This window comes from Molossus molossus, unplaced genomic scaffold, assembly GCF_014108415.1.
Source record: "Molossus molossus isolate mMolMol1 unplaced genomic scaffold, mMolMol1.p scaffold_m16_p_2, whole genome shotgun sequence".
Lineage (NCBI taxonomy): Eukaryota > Metazoa > Chordata > Mammalia > Chiroptera > Molossidae > Molossus > Molossus molossus.
In genome coordinates, this window is record NW_023425355.1 from 55,136,791 (window position 1) to 55,159,766 (window position 22,976).

A 22,976-nucleotide genomic window follows, 5' to 3' on the forward strand; every position below is an offset into this window, starting at 1 on the left:
GGTTTTTTTTGCCTTTTGACTGTCATATGAATAAAATCATACAATTTGTAGCCTGTTGAGTCTGGCTAATTTCACTTAGCATAATACGTTTAAGATTCAGCCTAGGATGTGTATAGTGATAAGCAAAATAGAATCCATGCCTTCAAAATGGGTAATTACAAATTGTGATAAGTACTAAAAAGAAATGTAGCAAGTTGCAGAGAATTTATAGCAATATGTTTTTTTCACCTATTTTTTTTATTGCATTTTGCATTCAATATTGTTCTGTGTTGGTTTCAGATGTCCAGCCAGGTGGTGGAGAATCATGTATTTTGCAGAGTGGTCCCCCCAATATGTTATCTTTAGATGAGAGCAGAGTTTGACAGGCTTCATTCAGCCCTGGCCTGCTGACTGTTTTGGGACACACACACACACACACGTTCATTTAATAAATTAATTATTTCTTTATAAGAAAAGATTCAGCGTAGCCTATGTATCAGATATTTGTTCCTTTTAATTGTTGAATAATATTCCATTGTATGCATGTAACACTTTGCATATCCATTCCCCAGTCAAAGGACATTTGGGTTGTTTTCCACCTTTTGGTGATTACAAATAAAGCCACCTAGAAGTGTTAAAGTTTTTACATTTTAGTCTAGCATTGTTTTTGACTTAATTTTTCAAGGTGTGGGTTAAGGAACTTTTTTGGGCATATGGATATCTAATTGTTTGGAAAGACTTTCTTTATTGAAGTGCCTTGGTACTTTTGTTAAAAACCAAGTGACAATATGTATTTGGGTCTATTTCTGGTCTCTAGTCCCTTGATCTGTCTTGATCACCATTCACACTGTCTTTATTATGGTAGCTTTATTTATTTATTTATTTATTTTATACTCACCCGAGGACATTTTTCCATTTTTTGTACAGATAGAGTGGGAGGGAGAGAGAGGAAGAGAGAGAGAGAAAGAGAGAAACACCAATGTAAAAGGGACACATCGAGTGGCTGCCACCTGCATGACCAACCAGGGCCGGGGACAAACTGCAACCAAGGTACATGCCCTTGGTGGGAACCGAACCCGGGTCTCTCCAGACCGCAGGCCGATGCTCTAACCGCTGAGCCAAACCAGCCAGGGCTATTATGGTAGCTTTATAGTAAGGCTTGATATAGTGTGTAGTGTGAGTTTTCCAAATTTGATCTTTTTCAAAATTGCTTTGGCTGTTCTGATTCCTTTGCTTTTTCACCTAAGAATCAATTTGTTGAGTAAAAAAGAAAATCTTGCTAGAATTTGATTAGACATTTCGAAGTTTTATTTTGTTATAATACTAGATTCACAGAAAGTATTAAAATAAATGTAAAGGGGATCATATATACCCTTCACCTGATTTCCCTCATTGGTAATATCTTACATAACTATAGTACAATATGAAGACCAGGAAATTGATATTGGTTTATTCAGATTTTATAGTTATATGTGCACTCATTTATGTGTCTGTGTTTGTCTTTATAATTATGTGCAATTTTATCACTTATGTAGGTTTTAACCATCACCACCATCAAGATACAGAACTGTTCCAGCATCACAAAGATCCCTCATACTATTTGTTTATCTCCCTCCCTCCCTCACCTTCTATTTTTTTTCTAATCCCTGGAAACCACTACTGTGTTCTCCATAATTTTGTTGTTTTGGGGGCTGTTATGTAAATGGAAACCATACAGTATATAACCTATTGAGATTGGCCCTTTTTTTCCCATTCAAGTGATTTCCCTTGAGATACATGCAAGTTTTTACATTCCAACAGTCAGTTCCTTTCTATTGTTGTATTGTAGTCCATGGTGTGGATGTATCACATTTTGTTTACTATTCACTCATTGAGGGATATTTGGGTTTGTACTAGTTTGCTAACGCTGCCATAACAAAATAGCACAAACTGGGTGACTAAAACAACAGGAATTTATTGTTTCACAGTTCTGGAGGCTAGAAATCCAAGACCAAGGTGACAGCAGGGCTGCTTCCTTCTAGGAGCTGTGAGAGGAGAATCTGTTTCATGCCTCTTCCCTAGCTTCTGGTGGTTTGCTAGCACTCTAGTGTTCTTGGTTTATAGTAGAATTGCTTTGGTCTCTGCCTCCTGCATGCCAGGGCAAGTTTTTCTAATTTTTTATAACCTTAAGAATTTCATTTAAAAAAAAAGCAAGCCCTGACCGGTTTGGGTCAGCGGTCAGAGCATTGGCCTGCAGTCCGGAGAGACCCGGGTTCAGTTCCCACTAAGGGCATGTACCTCGGTTGCAGTTTGTCCCCGACCCTGGTTGGTCGTGCGGGTGGCAGCCACTCGATGTGTCCCTTTCACCTCGATGTTTCTGTCTCTCTCTCTCTTCCTCTCTCCCTCCCACTCTATCTGAACAAAAAATGGAAAAATGTCCTCGGATGAGGATTAAAAAAAAATTTTTTATTCAAAAATTCAGTTTCATTTTTTTGAACAGGTATTCCATTTTCAAATCAAAACTTAAGCTCTGGCCGGTTTGGCTCAGTGGTTTGAGCGTCGGCCTGTGGACCAAAGAGCCGCGGGTTTGGTTCTGGCCAAGGACACGTACCTCGGTTGTGGTTCGCCCCAGCCCTAGTCGGAGTCACCAGGGCTGTGTGGGAGGCGACCAGTGGATGTGTCTCTCTCACATCAGTCTCTCTCTCTCTCTCTCTCTCCCCCTCCCTCCCTCCCTTCTCTCCACTATATCTAAAGATAAAATGGAAAAAAAAATATCCTCTGGTGAGGATTAAAAACAAACAAGCAAAAAACCTTAAAATTACATTAAAAGGATACACAGACATCACCAGAGATTCCTGCCTCCTTTTTCTTTCTTTCATCCACTCCCCTATGTAGGAAACTTTTAAAAATGGTTTCTTGTTAATAGTTCCAGTATTTCTTTTGTGCAAACAAATGCATATCCATATATACATTTTTATTTTACAGTTATTTCTTCAAAGTAGCATGCTGATCAATGCAGTTTGTTGCAAATATTGATATTACATGCTGACCTAATAGAAATTATTAAGAGTTGTGTTGATGATGTGTTTCATAGTGGGAGAGTTGAATCTGCCACACTGACTTCTGAACCATTTCATGATCTGCAAGTTACGATCAAAATGAATTAGTGAGGTAGGTTCACTAGTAACAATATTAATGATTGTATAGCCACTTCAGCAGTGGAGAAACTCTGCTTGCTGCTCTGTAACTATCGACAGGTGAAATACCATTGAATACCCAGTAAGTTTGTATTGCTAGGCAAAGCAATGGATGAGGGGTTGAGGAGCACATACTGAAGTAAAACGATATGAGTGAGATAATTGGCAAACATTAGCAGAATAATTTACAAGAAGCAGTTGGAGAAGAAAAACTTTCCCTTTTTTGTTTGGAATTTATTAATTGGGAATACTAAGCAAAATTGCTGATGGTAGAGCGATATTGTTTTTCTTGATGAAAAGAGCATTTTTGCCAAAGTAATCATAGAATAAGATGGGAGATAACTTGCATATGAAGAATCTCCTTATACATGTCCTTAGGTTTTGCTACATTATTTGGCAGGAACCTTTTTTGTGAGGTGGATCATTACAACAAATGGTTTTCTACAGAATATTTTAATTGAGAAGTTTCTTTCTAAACCAAAGGCTTGGCAGATAAATCATTGGTACAACAAATTATGTCTTATAAGCAAAGTTGCAGTAACTATAAATTTAAGATAGTAGTTTCAAGTTTTCTTCAGTTTACTTATACATTACACATATAAACATTAGTTGTGAGTATGCAAAACAGTTTATTCTTGTATTATTATTTATTAATTATTGTATTATTTTCCATATGAACAGCTGTAAACCTTTTGCCCCAACCTTTATTGGCTTTAATTAATATTAAATGTTTGCTGAATCATTAGTTCATCTCCCTTCTTAGCATTTAGATAATCCTTTTGAGGATGTTTTGCAGGATGCAGTAATATATTTATTGTGGTTTACAAGAAAGGTAGTCTTTTGGTCTCGGTGCTCTAGGAAAGTTTATTTTTCATTATTAATTTTTTTTAGAGAGAGACGAAGTGAGAGGGAGAGAGAGATAGAAACATTGATGAGAAAGAACATTGATTGGCCGCCTCCTGCATGCCCCCCACTGGGGATACAGCCTAGGCATGTATTCTGACTGGGACTCGAACCAGCGAACTCTTGGTGCATGAGTCTATGCTCAAGCACTGAGACACACCAGCTGGATGCTCTAGAAAAGTTTTAAAAATTCCTGTCATCTTGGAGCTAAGACTGAGAGTTGTCTGTTGTCTCCTTTTTTCACCATTGGATGGCATATGAAAGTGGATGAAATACACTTGTGGGTATATAAAAGCACCTAAAATGGAGTTGGATACAGAGAGAAATGTGGAGGCCCCTCGTAATATCTATAATATTTTAGTGATCTCTTAGTAGATTATCTTTATTATGTATGCTAATAATAAGCTCTCTTCCCCAAGTTTAATGGACTCACATGCTGCATTTGAGGGATCAGTAACTCCTAATTCTTAGTATCATCACATGATGCCATGCTAGCATTCCTAGCCCTTTACTGCAGCTTGCCTGAATTGGTGCTAGGAGGTTCGTGTTCTTTTTTTCTGGCTTTCAGTTTTGTGCTGTTTGTGGATAACTGTGAGACCTACCATCAAATCTTGAACAAGGCAGAGGTATGTTGAACATTTATTAAGTGTGTTTTGGTGATAGTTTTAATACCCTCTGATGAGGACCTGTGGTGAACTTAAAAAATGTAGCTGGGAGCCTGGCCTGTGTAGCTTAGTGGTTGAACATCAACCCATGCACTAAGAGGTCGCCAATTTGCCCTGGCCAGTTTGGCTCAGCGATTAGAGCATCGGCCTGTGGACCAGAGAGTCCTGGGTTTGGTTCCTGCTAAGTGCACATACCTAGGTTGCAGTTTGTCCCCGGCCCCTGCTGGGGTTGTGTGGCTGGCAACCAGTCCATGTGTCTCTCTGACATCAATGTTTCTATCTTTTCCCCCTCTTTCCCTCCTGCTCTATCTGAAGAGAAATGTAAAAATGTCCTTGGGTGAGGAAAAAAAAACAAGAGGTCGTCAGTTTAATTCCCGGTCAGGGCACATACCCAGGTTGTGGGCCCGATCCCCAGTGTGGGGGATGCAGGAGATGGCCTGTCGATACTCTCTCTCATTGATGTTTCTATCCCACTCTACCTCTCCCTCTCCCTCTCTAAAATCAATAAAGAAAAAAAATGTAAAAAAAAGTAGCTGGGATTAGCTTCATTGTTCAAATGTTTCCATGTTTTTTTGGGGGGGGAGGGGAGCTGTATATCTCTTTGGATCCTTTGCCATAAGTTACATAAGTTTTGGTTCATTTTCAACATTTTATTTTTATTTATTTTTATTTTTTTAATTTACTTTTTATTTATTTATTTTTAGCTCAATTATTTGTATTTATTTACTTATTTTTTTTTATCATCCCCTGAGGACATTCTTTCCATTTTTTGTTCAGATAGAGTGGGAGGGGGAGAGAGAGAGGCAGGGAGGGAGAGGGAGAAAGAAAAACATCAATGTGAAAGGGACACATCCAGTGGCTGCCACCTGCACGACCCAACCAGGGCGGGGGCAAACTGCAATCAAGGTACGTGCCCTTAGTGGGAACCGAACCCAGGTCTGTCTGGGCCGCAGGCCGATGCTCTAACCACTGAGCAAAACCAGGCAGGGCTAAATTAATTTATTTTTGTTACAGATGTTTCTCCATTTTCCCCTATTGACACTTTCCTCCCGAACCCCCCCACCCCCACTACCGACATTGTTGTCTATGTTCATTGGGTATGCATATAGGTTCTTTGGTTTTTCTCTTCCCTTCCCCCACTCCCCTCTTCTGAGATTTGTCAGTCTATACCCCACTTTTGTGTCTCTGGATCTATTCTGTTCATCAGCTTATTATGTTCGTTATATTTCACAAATAAATGAGATCATGTGATATTTGTCCTTCTCTATTTTGTCTTATTTCTCTTAGCATAATACTCTCCAGGTCCCTCTATGTTGTCTCAAAGGGTAAGAGATCCTTTTTTTTTAAAGCTGCATAGTATTCCATTGTGTAAATGTACCACAGCGTTTTTGTCCACTGATTTACTGATGGACATTTGGATTGTTTCTAGTTATTAGCTATTGTGAATAGCCCTGCTATGATATAGGGGTACATCTATTCTTTCTGATTGGTGTTTCAGGCTTCTTAGTTAGGATATATTCCTATAGGTGGAATCACAGGGTCAAATGGCAGATCAATCTTGGATATTTTTTGAGGAAACACCATATTGTTTTCCATAGTGGCTGCACCAGTCTGCATTCCCACCAGAAGTGTACTAGAGTCCCCTTTTCTCCACAACCTGGCCAGCACTTGTTGTGTGATGACTTGTTGATGGCAGCCATTTTGACAGGTGTGAGGTGATACTTCATAGTTGTTTTAATTTGCATCTCTTTGATGGTTTAGTGACATTGAGCTTTTTTTCATATGTCTCTTGGCCATTTGTATGTCCTGTTTGGAGAGTTGTCTCTTTAGGTCCTCTGTTCATTTTTTAATTGGATTCTTTGTCTTCCTTTTGTTAAGTTGTATGAGTACTCTATAGATTTTGGACATTAATCCATTATCTGTTGTATGGTTGACAATTATGCTCTCCCATGTAGTGGGTTCCCTTTCCATTTTGATGGTTGTATCTTTTGCTGTGCAGAATTGTAGTTTGATGTAGTCCCACGTATTCATTTTTCCCTTTGTTTGTCTTGCCTTAGGCATTGTATCAGTGAAAACTCTGCTGCATGTGATGTCTGAAATTTTGTTGCCTATATTTTCTTTTTGGACTTTCATGGATTTTTGAGTCACATTTAAGTCTTTTATCCATTTTGAATTTATTCTTGTGTATGGTGTAAGTTGGTGGTCTAGCTTCATTTTTTTGTATGTAAGCTGTCCAATTTTCCCAACACCATTTATTGAAGAGGCTGTCTTGATTCCAGTGTATGCTCTTGCCACCTTTGTCAAATATTAATTGAGCATATTGTCTTGGGGTCAATTTCTGGGTTCTCTATTCTGTTCCATTTATCTATGTGCCTGTTCTTGTGCCAGTACCAGGCTATTTTGTAGTATACCCTGATATCTGGTACTGTGATTCCCACCTACTTTTTCCTTCTTTTTCAAGATTACTGTGGCTATTTGGGATCTTTTTTGGTTCCATATAAACTTTTGGAGTATTTGTTCTAGTTCTGTGAAATACGTCGTTGGTGTTTTGATGGGGATTGTATTGAATCTATAGATTGCTTTGGGTAGTATGGACATTTTCATGATGTTAATTCTTCCAATCCATGAACATGGTATATGTTTCCACTTTTTATATCTTCCTCTATTTCTTTTTTCAATGACATATAGTTTTCTGTGAGGAGGTTCTTTACTTCTTTGGTGAAGTTTATTTCTAGGTATCTTAATTTTTTTGCCACGATGGTAAAGGGGATTGTTTTATTTAGTGTCTCTTTCTGTGAGTTCATCTTTGGTGTATAAGAATGTCGTTGATTTCTTGATGTTAATTTTGTATCCTGCTACTAGGTATTTTTGTGTTTTTGCTGCAGTGGTAAATGGGATTTTTTAAATTTATTTATTTTTCTGTGAGTTCATTATTATTATTCTTTTTTTTTTTTTTTGGTATGTACCCCTAGCGGAAACCGAACCCAGGACTTTCTGGTCCGCAGGCCTATGCTCCAACTACTGGGCCAAACCGGCCAAGGCTGTGAGTTCATTATTGGTGTATAAGAATGCCGTTGAGCCAGGCCCATGTGGCTCAGTGGTTGATTGTTGACCCATGCACCAAGAAGTTACTGGTTCAGTTTCCGGTCAGGGTACATACACAGGTTGTGGGTCCAATACCCAGTGGGGGGCATGCAGGAAGTGGCCAGTTGATATTTTCTCTCACTGATTTTTCTATCTCTCCCTCTCCATTTCTAAAAATTAATAAAGAAAAATTATTTAAAAAGAAAAGACTACTGTCGATTTCTTGATAGTAATTTTGTATCCTGCTACGTTGCTAAATTCATTTATTAGTTCTAGTATATTTTTGATGGAGTATTTAAGGTTTTCTGTGTGCAATATCATGTCATCTGCAAATAAAGACAGTTTCACTTCCTCCTTTTCATTTTGGGTCCCTTTTATTTTTTCTTCAGGTCTGTTTGCGTGGCTGACTTCTAGAACTACATTAAATAAGAGTGGTGAAAATGAGCATCTCTCTCTTGTTCTTGTTCTGAAGGGAAATGCTTTTAGTTTTTGTCCCTTGTGTATGATGTTGGCTGTAGGTTTTTCATATATGGCCTTTACTATGTTGAGACATGGTCCCTCTTTCCTGACATTGCTCAGCACTTTTATCCTAAATGGGTGCTGGATTGTGTCATACGCTTTTTTAGCATCCATTGATATGCTGCATATGATTCTAATGTTTTATTTTGTTAATGTGGTGTATTACATTTATTGATTTGTGAATATTGTACCAGCCTTGCGTCCCTGGGATGAATTTCACTTGGTCATGGTGAATAATTTTTTAATATATGTTGCTGGATCTGATTTGCTAATATTTTGTTAAGAATTTTGGCATCTATATTCATTAGGGATATTGGCCTGTAGTTTTCTTTCTTCGTAGTGTCTTTATCTACTTTTGGAATTAGAATTATGCTGGCCTCATAACACGAGTTTGGAAGTCTTCCTTTTTCTTGGATTTTTTGGAATAATTTGAGAAGAATATGTGTTAGTTCTTTGAATGTTCGGTAAAACTTCACCTTAAAGCGTCCGGGCCTGGGCTTTTGTTTGCTGGGAGTTTCTTGATTACATCTTAAGTTCCCTTAGTTGTTATTGGTCTGTTTTTTCAGTCTCTATGTTATTTATTTCTGCTCTGATATTTACTTAATTTCTTTCCTTCTAGTTGCTCTGGGTTTTTCTTTTTGTTTGCTTTCTAGTTCTTTAAGTTGTAAGGTTAGATAGTCAATTAGACATTTTTCTTGTTTCCTGAGGTACGCCTGTAGTGCTATGAACTTCCTCCCAGGACTGCTTTCAGTGGGTCCCATAGATTTTGTTTTGTTGTGTGTTTGTTTTTATTGGTTTCTAGGAAGTTTTTAATTTCCTTGATCTCCTTGGTAACCCATTCATTGTTCAATAACATACTATTTAGCCTCCACGTGTTTGAATGTTTTTGTTGTAACTGATTTCTAGCTTTGTGCCTTTGTGATCTGAGAAGGTGTTTGATATGATTTCAGTCTTCTTCAATTTGTAGAGACTTAGTGTCCTAACATGTGGTCTATCTTTGAGAATGTCCCATGTGCACTTGAGAAGAATGTGAATTCTGCAGTTTGGGAGTGTAATTCTCTGTAGATATCTATTAAATCCATTTGATCTAGTGCATCATTTAGAGTTTCTCTTTCCTTGTTAAGTTTTTGTGTAGGGGATATTGCAGTGATGTCAGCAGGGGGTTGAAGTCCCCTGCTATGATTGTATTGCTGTTGATTTCTCTTTTGAAGTCCTCCAGAAGATTTTTAATGTATTTTGATGCTCCTATGTTGGGTGCATATATGTTCACCAAGGTTATATACTCTTGTTAGATAGATCCTTTCAATATTATGTAGTGGCCTACTTTGTCTCTAGTTATGGCCTTCATTTTGAAGTCTATTTTATTGGTAATGAGTATTGCTACCTCAGCATTTTCTTTCTTTCTAGTTTTTTGGAAATTTTTTTTCCATCTCTTCACTTTCAACCTATGTTAGTGTTTTGTGTGAGGTGGGTCTCTTGTAAATGTCATATATTTGAGTCATGCTTTCTTACACATTTAGCTACTCTGTGTCATTTGATCAGAGCATTTAGTCAATTTACATTTAAGGTTATTATTGATATGTACTTCTTTATTGCCATTTTTGTTTATGGTTGATATATTTTTCTATTCTACGAATTACAGCAGTCCTTTTAACATTTCTTGCAGTGCTGGTTTGGTGCTAATAGATTCATTTACCCTTTTTCTTTTTGGTCAGAGAGGCTCTTTATTTCACCTTCCATTTTGAATTATTTCCTTGCCGGATAGAGGAGTAGTCTTGCATTCAGATCCTTGTTTTTCATTGCCTCAATTACTTCATGTTATTCCCTTTTGGCCTGTAGTGTTTCTGTTTAGAAGTCAGCTGATAGCTTTATGGGGGTTCCTTTGTAGGTAACCTGTTGCTCATCTCTTGCTGCCTTTAGGACTAGTCTTTAATTTTTGGCATTTTAATTATGATGTTTCTTGCCGTGGGACTCTGGGTTCTTCTTACTTGGAGCTCTCTGTGCTTCTTGAACTTGTATGCCTTTTTCCTTCACCAAGCTACGGAAGTTTTCTGTCATTGTTTCTTCAAATATAGTCTCTAACCCTTGCTCATTTTCTTCTTTTTCTGGCATTCCTATGATGCAGGTGTTGTTACGTTTCATGTTGTCCCACGGTTCTCATATGCTGTCTTCCTGTTTTTTCATTGTTTTTTCTTTTTGGTTCTCTAATTTGGTGATTTTTTTTTTCTACCCTGTCTTCTAATTCACTGATCTGATTCTCAGCTTCCTCTACTCCACTGGTTATTTTTTCCATTATGTTCTTTCTTTTTGCTATGCCTTTCTTCATTTCCAATTGGTTGGTTTTCAATATTTCTGTATCTTTTCTTATTCTGTTGAGCTTTTTACTCACATTATTGAGCTTCCTCATAATTATTACTCTGAACTCTACCTCTGATATCTTGCTTAATTCTTTTTATTTATCACTTCTCATGTACAATTCTCTTGTTCTTTCATTTGGAATTTGTTTCTTTGTTTAACCATTTTGGCTGTCTCAGTGGGTTTTGGAGCCTGCCAAATTTTCCCTGTGGGTGTTCTGCTGGTTGTGGCTCCCTCTACTGGGTTTGGATGAGTGTGGGAGGACTCATGTTATACACCACTGTGAAGTCTTCTTTCCTGGGTAGATTCGCAGGACTCGGAAAGGTTTAGTTATCCTGTAACTTTTGCTTGGAGGCTATTCTCAGTTTCTTGATAGACCTTGATGTGGAACCCACAGCTGAATGAAAAATTCCTGAGGTACAATAGGTTTCCAGCATGTGGGGCACTTGCTTGCTGCCAGACTCTATATGTTAATGAGCCTCAATTTGCATTTCTCTGGCCTGTCCTTGTGGTGTTGAATTCCTGAAGGAAGGGCCATTGCTTTGCCCATGGGCTCTGGGAAGGGGCTCTTGGAGTAAGATGGCTACTGTTCTATGAAGCAGTTATTCAGCACAAAACTCCCAGTGTCCTCCTTTCTAGCTCTCTTCTGAACCAGGAGCCCTCAACTCTCTCCACACACTTCCCATCCATTCTGCCCTCCCTTTGCCAGAGCCCAAGGTGATTGGCTGTCGCTGATTTAGTGCTTTTTAAAACCCACCTCTTTCTCAGTGGGAACCACTCAGCTAAAACAGCCCTCAGCTGCTGTCCATGGGCTCCCAGCCCACCTTCTTGCATCTTTGCCGTTCCTACCAGGCTTTTTGGCATCCTCTTTCTGTCCCTAGATATATGGGTTCTCTTTAGCTACTTTTCCTTTGCTTTTTTCTGATGATTTGTCTTTATTCTACCTGTCATTCCAGTTTGGTCCTGGGAGATGGTCTCTGTAGCTATCATTCACTCTGAAGCCATTTTTCCTCCCATTTTCAACATTTTAAATAGGAGACAAAAAAAAAAAAATCTGTTCATCAACATAAAGTTATTCTGAGTGTAGATTCCAATTTTCCGTGTCTTAATTTATAGATTCACATTTCAAAATATATCTAGTTATGGTGTATAGCATCCTTTTTCAGTAGAAAGGTGTTCTCCATTGATTGGTGATTGGTGAAATCTTGTGACTGTGTGTCATGAGGAAAGCTTGTTTGATACAAGGGGTTTTAAATTTAATTTTTTGTGTTAACCCCCACCAAATAACATTTGCTATTTGAATCATTTTTAATTGGGTAGTTCAACACTGTTAAATAAATTGACATTTTTGTGAAAAAGATTTCTGGAACGTTTTGTTTCAAATCTTAAACTCTATACCCATTAAACAATAACTCTCCCTTTTTCTTTCCATCACTCCTGGTAATCACCATTCTACTTGCTGTTTCTATGAATTGGACTACTACTTTAGATATCTCATGTAAGTAGAATCATATAGCACAGGGATGGTCAAAAGTAGGTGAATAATTGTGAATACACAAAACATAGCAAATAAAAGTATTGTAATAATCATAATGAACTGTAAACCTACTTTTGCCTACCCTTGCATTTGTGTTTTTGTAACTGACGGGCTTATTTCATTTATTACAGGGTTGGGGCACCTTTTTTCTACTGAGGGCCATTTGGATATTCATAACATTTTTCACAGGCCATACAGAATTATCAACTTAAAAATTAGCCTGCTATATTTGGTCAAACATTTAATTAATTCACTCCTTACAGGATGGCTGTAACTGCTTTTCTTTGTTTAGGCGTGTGGTGTTAGCTGGTACTGATGATGTTGCTACTCACGACTGCTTTTCCAGGTTTGTGATGGTCAGTCTGGAGGGCACTCGACTCTTTTTGATAGTAAGTTTTGAAAAGAACTGCTCATAGCACTAAGTTGTTCCGAACACAGATGCGTATTTCTATGTATGTCTTCTCAAAGTGGGAAATTCATCATTGCTTATGTAACGTTTATAGAACTCATGCAGTGGAAGGTTGTTGTACCTAGCTTTCAGATCATCATCATCGCTTTGCAGCTGAATGATTTTTTTGTTGTAGGTTATCAGGCTCATCAGGGGGTTACACATTGAACGGTGTAGCAAAGATGTTCAATTCTATTTGTTTACTTTTCATATCCTTCAGTCTTTCATTAAATGCCTCAATTAGTTTTGTACATTCATCAGCATATTCCAGTGCTGTAGAAGGCCTTTGTCCTTCCGTAGTGGGGAAATGCATCATGTTATTCCTTTCAAGTTGCACTTTCCACAGCCTTAATTTAGCTTCAGATGATTTCACTTTGAAAGCAGGGAGTTGAGAAGCTGGTTGGGGCCCTGCAGCTTGACATTCAGCTCTGAGAGGTACTTGGTAATGTCCCCATGAATGCTGAATTGCACAGCCACTTGCTATTATTGAGTTCCCTGACAGGTTTTCCGTTCATCTCCATGAACTGTTTGACTTCATCTCGCAATTCCTAAAATCTCATGAGCATGTTTCTGCGCCTGAGCTACTGCACTTCACAATGATAAACAAGATCACAATACTCAGAGTCAAGATCATTCAGTAACTCCTTAAACTGGCAGCTGTTAAACCCTCTGCTTTTGACAAAATTTATTCACGACCCTACTGTTGACATCACATTGTTGAGCCGCAATAAACGTGCACAGATTCTTTTTTGGTGTATGATGCAGTTGCATATAATGAAATCACTTGGATCAAGACTGAGATGATTTAGTTCTTTCTTGAGAAATGCAATTAGCTATGGCTGGAACTCCACCTGTAGTTAGGCCACTTAACTTTTCAAATGTTAGCTCAAGTTTTTTTCATTGATAAAACAAGTCTCTCAAACAAATCCTCACCTTTTGTAGTGGATGCATGGCTTCCGGTGACAGCAGTTCCTCTTGTGTGCCAAACTTTGCAGTTATCCCATCAACAGTAATGGCCAGTTGGGCCTGTTTGTTAGGTTTGTTCTCTCGTCATAAGCCAGAGAGAAAAATTGGAAATCTTCTGCAGAATCCTTCAGTGTTTTTTCAATATTTTGTGATAAGTCAGTAATCCAATCTGAGACGGCTCTCCCAGACAAACTAACACTGTGAAACAATCTGGTGCTAACAGCTCCTCAAACAGCCACCATGCACTCTTTTCACAAACTCTCCCTCGACATGAGGCCTTAGTTTCTTTGCTGTTAGCTTACTCACTATATAACTTGTCTGAATAACATTGTTGCTGTCACAATGAGGCCTAGTGAAAGTGACTTGTTGTGATTCCAAACTCTGCTTAAGAACATTCATTTTATCCAGACGCATTTTACCTTGCAATTCATTGAGTTGAGCATCGTTTTAACTGTAATTACACTCCACGTTGGCTTTTTTCATGACTGCTAGTGCGTCGCCACAAAGTAGGCACACAGATTTGCCTTTGACTTCAACCAAAAAACAAAAAAAATCATTTGTTCATTTCTTTTGGAAAGATCGATATTCTGCATCAACTTTTCTTCTTTTCGTTGTAGTCGCCATTTGTAGAATGTCATACCACTTAAGTTTTAATAACTATCCAGTGTGTGTGTGTGTCTCCAGCAACATGATTATTTTACTTTGATTGCTTTTCTAATCCTGCATCTTGGATTTGGAACATATCCAACATTCATATCATCAATTCTTGGGGTCTTTTCTGTGTACTGTAATTTCCTGAATCTTTATCTGAGATCCAGTTTTTGTGAGGCTTGTTGATCGTGAATGTGTAGATAAAGGGTTGGATTGGAGTTATCCTCTGTGTTCACACAGAAGTCGACAACATTGTTGTCAATCATTGGAGGCAAGGTCATCATTGTCTCAAGGAATCATCTCATCACATCTCGTCTCATTGTCACCAAATCTCCATGGTTGCGCCACAGTATGTTAATACTTTCACATCATGTACACTCTCAGCATGCCTGGCACTGACTGTCCTCTGAGTTGCTGCAGTACAGGCAGACAGGCCATGGGCAGCCGGTGGGAAGCATACATGTCTGTCCCGTCATGTCCTTGTATGTGTCCTGTCTATCCTGTAATGGATGTTCCTTGCTTGTCCCTTAAAATTTACGTTATTATTATGATTCACTTACTATAAATTTATGTTGGTATGAATAAAGTTCCTAGATTTATTGAATTTCGGGTCCCGCCTTGTTGTTGCCTTGACCGTGGGCCAGACGTTCCCCACCCCTGATCTGTTATAATGCCCCAAAGGTTCATCCATATTGTGCCATGTAATAAGATTTCCTTCCTTCTTAAGGATGAATAATATTCCATTGTATATACCACATTTTCTTTATTTTGTTGTTGATGGGCATGTGGTCTGCTTCTACCTCTTGGCTATTATAAATAGTGCTGCTATGAATATGGATGTGCACCTATCTCTTTGAGACCCAGTTTTCAACTGTTTTGCATATGTACCTGGAAGTGGGGATTGCTGGGTCAAATGGCAGTTTTATTTAAACATTTCTGAGGTACCTCCGTGATGTTTTACATAGTAGTTGCACAGCTTTACAGTCCTACTGACGGTGCATAGATGTTAAATGTTTCCACATCCTTGCAGACACTTTTTATTGTGTGTCTCTTTGATTCTAGCCACTCCAAAGGGTGTGGAATTGTGTGTGGTTTTGATCCAAGTCCTTTGCCCGTTTTTTATTTGGATTATTTGATTTTTTTGTTGTTGAGTTGTAGGAATTCTTTATATACTCTGGATATTAACTTCCTATCCAAGTATATGGTTTGCACATATTTTCTCCCATTTTGTAGGTTGCCTTTTCACTCTGTTGATTGTGTCCTGTAATGTGTAAAAGTTTCAATGTAGGCCTGTTAGTTTATTTTTCCTTTTGTTACCCTGTTCTTTTGGTGTTACATCTAAGATCATTGCCCCAAGTTCATTGTTATGAAACTTCTCCCATTTTTCCCCCACCTTAGGAGCTTTATAGTTTTAGTTCTTACATTTAGATTTTTAATCCATTTTGAATGGTATGGGATAATAAAATGGCACATTTTATTCTTTTGCATGTGGATATACAGTTTTCCTAGCACCATTTGTTGAAGAGACTCCTTTTTTTCATTGAGTGGTCTTTGCACCTTTTAAAAACATTATTTAAATATGTATACCAGGGTTTATTTCTGGCCTTTCTGTTGCATTCTATTGGTCTGTATGTCCGTCTGTATGCCAGAACTACATGGTTTTGATTACTGTAGCTTGTTGTTATGTTTTGAAACCAGGAAGTGTGATTCCACCAATTTTGTTCCTTTTTTTCTAAATTGTTTTAGTTACTTAGAGTCCCTTGAATTTTATGATGAATTTTTCTCTTTCTATGAGAAAGTGCTCTTGGGATTTTGATAGGGATTGTGTTGAACCTGTAGATTGCTTTGGGTATTATGGACATCCATACACTATTAATGGGGTGTCTTTCCATTTATTTGTGTTTTCTTTAATTTCACTCAGCAATGTTTTTGTAACTCAGTGTATAAGTCTTTCTTCCATCTTTTTGGTTAGGTTTATTCAGGGTAAGTATTTTATTCTTCTGTTGCTATTGTAAATGGAAATTGTTTTCTTAATTCACTTTTTGGATTGTTCATTGTTTGTATATAGAAGCACAACTGATACTGTGTGTTGATTTGTATCCTGCAACTTTGTCGACTATTTATTCTAACAGGTTGTGTGTGTGTGTGTGTGTGTGTGTGTGTGTGTGTGTAATCTTTAGGGTGTTTTACATATAAGAGTATATCATCAACATAGATAATTTTACTTATTCTTTTCTAATTTGAATGCCTTTTATTTCTTTTCCTTGCCTAATTGTTTTGGGTAGGATTTTCTATACTGTGTTGAAGAGAAGTGGTAAGAGTGGGCATACTTGCCTCGTTTCTGTGAGCTTTTCATAAGTGGCTTTATTATGTTGGGATACTCTCCTTCTGTTCCTAGTTTATTGAGTATTTTTATCATGAAAAGGTGTTGAATCTCACCAAATGCTTTTTTTTATCAATTGAGATGATCATGAGTTTTTTTTGTTTGTTTTTTCTTTTTGGTCTGTGATTCTCTTTCCTTAGGCATCATTGTTTAATGCAGTGATTTTCAACCATTTTCATTTCATGGCACACATGAGCTGATTATTAAAATTCTGTGACACACCGCCAAGATAATTTTTGCTGATCTCACAAAACAATAGGTATAATTTTTTTTGCTATATTGATTATAGAGAGAGAGGAAGTGAGAGGGAGAGAGAGATAGAAACATTGATGAGAGAGAACATCAATTGGCCACCTCCTCCATGCCCCGCACTGGGGATCGGGTCCACCGGGAATCAAACCAACAGCCTCTTGGTTCATGGGTTGACGCTCAACCGCTAAACCACATTGGCTGGACAAAAAAAAAAGGCATACTTTTGATTCATTCACACCTGATGGATATTGTGCTGGCTGCTGTCATTTAAAAAATATTTTAATTGATTTTTTTTTTTAGAGAGGAAGGGAGAGATAGAAACATTGATGTGAGAGAGAAACATCAGTGGGCTGCCTCATGCACACTCCATACTGGGGATCCAGCCCGTAACCCAGTAATGTACCCTGACCCGGAATTGAACCCGGACCTCTCAGTCCATGGGACGATGCTGAATCTACTGAGCCACATCAACCGGGTTGTTGTCACTTTTTTATTTGGCAGTCTAAGAGAAAAGAGGTCAGTGCCTCTGACTAAATAGTTAGGTATTGCATGTTTTAAAAATTCTTCTGGCACACTGGTTGAAAATAGCTGGTTTAATTTAATATAGTAACATTCCATGAACACACAATTGATTTTTGTAAGGGGAGGGTGGTGTCTGTCATTCTCTTAATGTAGTGCATTACAATTATTGCTTTTTGTATGTTGAACCAACCTTGCATTCTAGGAATAAAATTCACTTGGTCATCATGTATTATACTTTTAATGTGTTCTTGAACAATTTGTTAGTAGTTTGTTGAGGGTTTTAATATCAATATTCTTTGGAAATAATGGTCTGTAGGTTTTTTGTAGTGTTTTTAACTGGCTTAGATTTAATTAAAAATAATTTACATGTTTTAATTTTTAGGGAAGATTAGAGAGAATTCAAATAATTTTAGAGTACAACATATATGTGACTTTCCTGTCATTGTCATTGTGTAGAATTACCAAATGAAGAACCAACCTCTTAGATCTGAAATAAGAAATAGGAAGTGCCTATACTGTTTTAATAAACTTCATTGTGGAAGCATATTTTATTTCTGAATTTAAATATGAATATTATTCAAGACTATGAATTGTGTGCTGTGGATGTAAGCAAAAGATTAGTGGTTTTTATCAAGTGGACGCTAATTCTAGATATTTTAGTAAGGTTATTTAATCAGAAGTATAAAGTTCAAAAACATTAAAGATATTGCATACAGTATTTTGTGGTAATATTAAAATGAAAAAATTGTGCTTAGTAACTGTGACTCTAAATTTTAGATTAAAATTTCTCATTATTGTCTATAAAGCAATTTAATTTACACTTTGGCTTTATTGTTTATTAACTGAATTAATATCAATTGTATCTCCATCTTTATATTAATTATTAATAATCTCAATATTTCAGATGTTTTCGACTGCTTTGAATAAATAATTGTGAAAGTTTTTGATGTAATCAATCAGAGAGTTCTGTGTGAAATAAAATACTTGTATTTCCTTTGAAATCCAGGCAGGATTATCCTGCCTTCGTTTGCTTTGCTATGAAATCTGCCTTGATATCTGTTATTACTTAAAATGTGCCAGAGAACCAGTGGTGCCCAGTGTTAAGTGTGTGTGCTCATATCATGCTGTATACCATTTTCACACGTTAACATATGAATTCAGTTCTTTGTAAATTTGACTTTTAGATCTAGATATTCATTTATACCAGCTAATTGGGTTTCACCTCTGAAGTGTTGATAGCCACTACACCCAGTTGTGATTACCACTCTATATTCATGATGTCTTAACATAAAATTTTGTCAATGGGGCATATATATATTTTAAATTAGTGCAAAAAGCTAAATGCAGACTGTAGTATTCAGGTATAAGTGAGATGAAGAGTGAGCATTGACTGTTTGTTTGTTTATTTATTTACGTTACAGATGTTTCTCCTTTTTTCCCCATTGACGCCCTCCTCCCCCTCCCTCCCCACCCTATCCCCAGCTTTGTTGTCCATGTCCATTGATCATGCATATAAATTCCATTGACAGTACTTTTAACATTTACTCATGATTTAGCTGTTGACTTTGGCAGCCTGAGATATGATTTTAAGGTGATGGTATATAATAAAACGAGTACTTTATCTGCTTTGCTGTTACCTTGGTTTAGGGCCAGATAATGTCTGGTAAACTACAGCTTATTAGGGCAGATTGGGGGATTAGCAGACTTGGAATTAGATGGCTGGTATCTGTCCATCAGGCATGATAACTATCCAGTGTCTAGCAGCAGCCAGTGCCAATATGATAGATGAGAGGAGGACAGTATTGTGGCATTAAGATTAGTACAACTGGAGAGACACAGGGGGACCTTTTTTAGCAAGGATTTAGATGCAGGATTATAGTTACTGGGATGGGGTTGGCAGATGCATTGCAGCAAGAACAAGGCAGGGTATTAATCTTCAGGCACAGGGTAAAGCTGAGTACAGGGTAATAGAGTAGTGGGGTGTGCAGGAGTGAGGCAGAAATTTTTCTTATTTTCCTCCCCATCCAAAAGAAAAAAAGGTCCAACTGGTAGTACTTATTTGTTGTGAGGTTCATGAGTGGCATGCTAGATTTTCTACAGAAATCAGAACTCATAATCAAGAACTGCGGCAAAGCAGAGTGTATAGGTTTGGCCAGGTAATCCTAATTGTGCGTAGGACTCAAGTCACATTTGGAAAATATTGAGTAGTGTGGGTAGACAAGGACATGAGAAAGATTGCTGAGCACCTACTATCATGTACTTAAAAATAGAACAGGTGGATGTTTCCAGTTCTATCTGGCTTTGGTTTTTGGCACTGTATAGTGATGCCATCCATATCTGTATAGACTATGCCCTAGCGTGTTCCTTCTCTTCCTGAAAGTAAAAGTTGTTTTTGAATTGTTATATTAAATTACCCATATTGCTGCACAGTTGCCATATGTAGTTTCAGTGTATAAATATTATATTACATTTTTGTACTATAAATTTAAGGCTGGATGGATATTTAGATAATTCCTATTTTTAAATGTTTGTATTATAATGATGGTGGCATTTCAGAAGGGTATCTACATTTCCTAGATCTGATCCTTATAGATAGAAGGGTATAGCCCTATTGGGAGGAATGTTAAGGGGATGGCATGTGATTGTTGAATTTTCTGGCTTTTAGTAGCTGACTATTTCTACAATTTTTTTTTTTGGGGGGGGGGGAGTAACACACCAGCTATTTTAAATGCTTCTCTACTCCAGAATAATATGTGAATTCTGAGCAACCTTGTTTAGTGATGGCTGTGTTTTTTATTTTTATTAATCCTCACCCTAGGATATTTTTTCCATTGGGTTTTTTTTTTAGATTGAGTGGAAGGGGGGAAGGAGGGGGGCAGAGAGAGAGAGAGAGAGAAAGAAATATCAATGTGAGAAAGACACAGATTGGTTGCCTCCGTTAGTGTACCCCAGCCGGGGCCAGGGATCGAACCTTCAACCCAGGTACTGCAACCCAGATATGTGTCCTTGACTAGGAATCTAACCCATGACCCTTTGGTGCATGCTCTAATCATTGAACAACGCTGGCCAGGGCATGTATTTTTTTTTTTTTTTGCACTCTCTTTTGAGACTACCTGGTTTGAATGGAAAACTTTGAAACAGTTATTTTATGGAAAGAAAAACCCAACAGATTTTACAGAAGTGGAAAAAGTAAGGTTTTTTTGTTATTGAATTAACTTGGAATCTAAACTTTGAGTAACAGGCTATAAACATTTATTATAGATAACTTGAAAAGTTATGGTGATCAAGCTTCAGCATTTAGATTTCTATTGATATCAAAAGCAGTACCTGTGAGAGTGTTTACTTGAATTTAACATATAGAATTAGTTCATAATGACCTATTTACTTTTTAATTCAGTAATTATATGTGAATGAATTGAATAAACCTTTAATGGCTGTGTACTATACACTTGAGCTGAGGAGGTGGTTTACATTATTTGCAACCTATCTATAAAATGTGTTCACTTAGTTTTCAATAAGGAGAAACAGAAGCTAGTTGTTATTAGATATATTTTTCCCCAAAAGGAAAATAGTGATTGAGAGTTAAAGCAAATTTCATCTTTGTGCTTTATCGTCCAAAGCTGTTGGAATGTTAACTCTTATAGTAGTTAAAGAGAATTGGTACATGTAATAAAAATCTCAAAACCTTTTCCTTGACATTAGGTGCGAGCTCCACCTTGTGATCTTTGAGCATATTTAAAAAAGATTAATAGCCTACAGTAGGCCATAAATGGTGTAATAAGTTTGCCTGTTTAACTCTACTTTTGTTGAGCATTACATATTCTTACAGTTTTGGGTTTCCCAACTTAGGTCAAATGGTATTAAGTACATTTAAAGACTTGTGAGTTTTTTAATGGAAGTCTTTGGAGGAAACATTCTATTTATATACAGCTGTAGACCTTTAAAATAAAAAGGGGAAAATTCTCAGCTGTTCCTGCAGATGAAGTTTGCATTCTTAAAAAAATAAACAACTCCAAAAAACCCAGTGCTAACTTACCAATTTTTCCAGCCCCTTAAATTACAAAGCAGTTTTTAAAAATGTGTTTTTATTGAATTTTTTACAGAGTGAGGAAGGGAGAGAGAGGTAGGAAACATCCATGTGAGAGACATTGATCTCATGCATGCCCCCTACTGGGGATCCAGTCTTCAACCCAGAAGTGTGCCCCCACTGGAATGGAACCAGGACCTCTCAGTCAGTGGGACTGTGCTCAATCTACTGAGCCATACTGGCCAGGCCAAAGCAATTTTTAATATACAATTTTGAGTAATAAATAACTGTTTTGGTGGCAAATTGGTTATTTAGAAAATGACTAATACAGTGAAAATTCAGATACATGGACTTTAGTATTTTTATGTTTAATATTAGTTGGCTCTAGAGGTAGGTACCTTGTAGATTTACATATGTATGGGAAAAGGCGTGTGTGTGTGTGTGTGTGTGTGTGTGTGTGTGTGAGAGAGAGAGAGAGAGAGAGAGAGAGAGAGAGATCACATTGATCTATTGGTTGGCTTCCGTATGTGCAGCCTAAGTATGTACCCTGACTGGGAATCAAACCCGTAACCTTTCGGTATAGGAGAAGACACTCCAACTGAGCCATACCAGCCAGGGCAGAATAAATACATTTTCGCATTTATTGTTGCAGGTGGTTCCATAAGGGTAAGGATCATTGCTCTCCTTTTTCACTAGTGTATGCCCAGTGTCCTGCACTGCATTAGGCACATGGTAAATATTTTTAGTTGATTGGGTGGATTTTTAATATGTAGAAACTTTGAAAACAAGTATTTTACTGGGAATAGGGAGTTGGCCAATTTAATAATTTTTCTAAGTCTGTCCTATGGTATTTCTTTTTTAAAAATAGGCACCTTGGCCCTGGCCGGTTTTGCTAAGTGGTTAGAGCTTCGGCCTGCGGTCCAGAGAGACCCGGGTTCAGTTTCCACTAAGGGCACGTACCTCGGTTGCAGTTTGTCCCTGGCCCTGGTTGGGATCGTGTGGGTGGCAACCACTCGATGTGCCTCTCTCACGTCGATGTTTCTCTCTCTCTTACTCCTTCTCTCCTTCCCACTCTGTCTGAAGATAAATGCAAAAATGTCCTCGGGTGAGGATAAAAGAAAAAAAAAATAGGCACCTTGTCTGGGAGATACACATCTTTATGAAGTCCATTTTTTCTTTTGTGTTTGCTTTGGTTTCTAGTTTCCAAGCACATGTTAGTATAACCCTATACTGAGAAAAATAATTTGACCTGACAAGATTTTTTGTATACTAGAAATTAATTTTGTGCTGTGCAGAGGAATGTAGTATATCACACGCTACTTAATTAGTGCTCTCTGCTTTTCCGAGCTTATGTATTATTTTTTCCTTGGCAGAATGTATATATGAACTGTCTTTTAAGTCTGCTTAAAAACTATATTTAAGGAATGTAGCAAGTTTGGTCTTATAAAATGCTTAGAGAGAGTGGGGTCAGGTAGGCAGACAGACAAAGCAAGCATTTTATTTCCATCT

General features: G+C 37.5%; 1 protein-coding gene across 12 annotated transcripts in view; it reads left to right on the top strand.

Moving 5' to 3' along the window:
- Nucleotides 1-22,976, top strand: part of STAG2 (stromal antigen 2) — a 150,394-nt gene that overhangs the window by 40,293 nt on the left and 87,125 nt on the right. For 5 of the 12 annotated variants that reach the window (XM_036270846.1, XM_036270837.1, XM_036270848.1 and 2 more), the window contains exon 1: nucleotides 22,120-22,199. The exons of 3 other annotated variants lie outside the window; for them this stretch is intronic. The gene's annotated coding sequence lies outside the window, so the exon portion shown is untranslated. Of the gene's footprint in view, nucleotides 1-2,952; nucleotides 3,130-4,626; nucleotides 4,685-12,170; nucleotides 12,180-12,510; nucleotides 12,608-22,119; nucleotides 22,200-22,976 lie in introns of those variants that run through there. 4 more of the 12 variants (XM_036270838.1, XM_036270840.1, XM_036270839.1 and 1 more) reach the window with 4 other exon arrangements.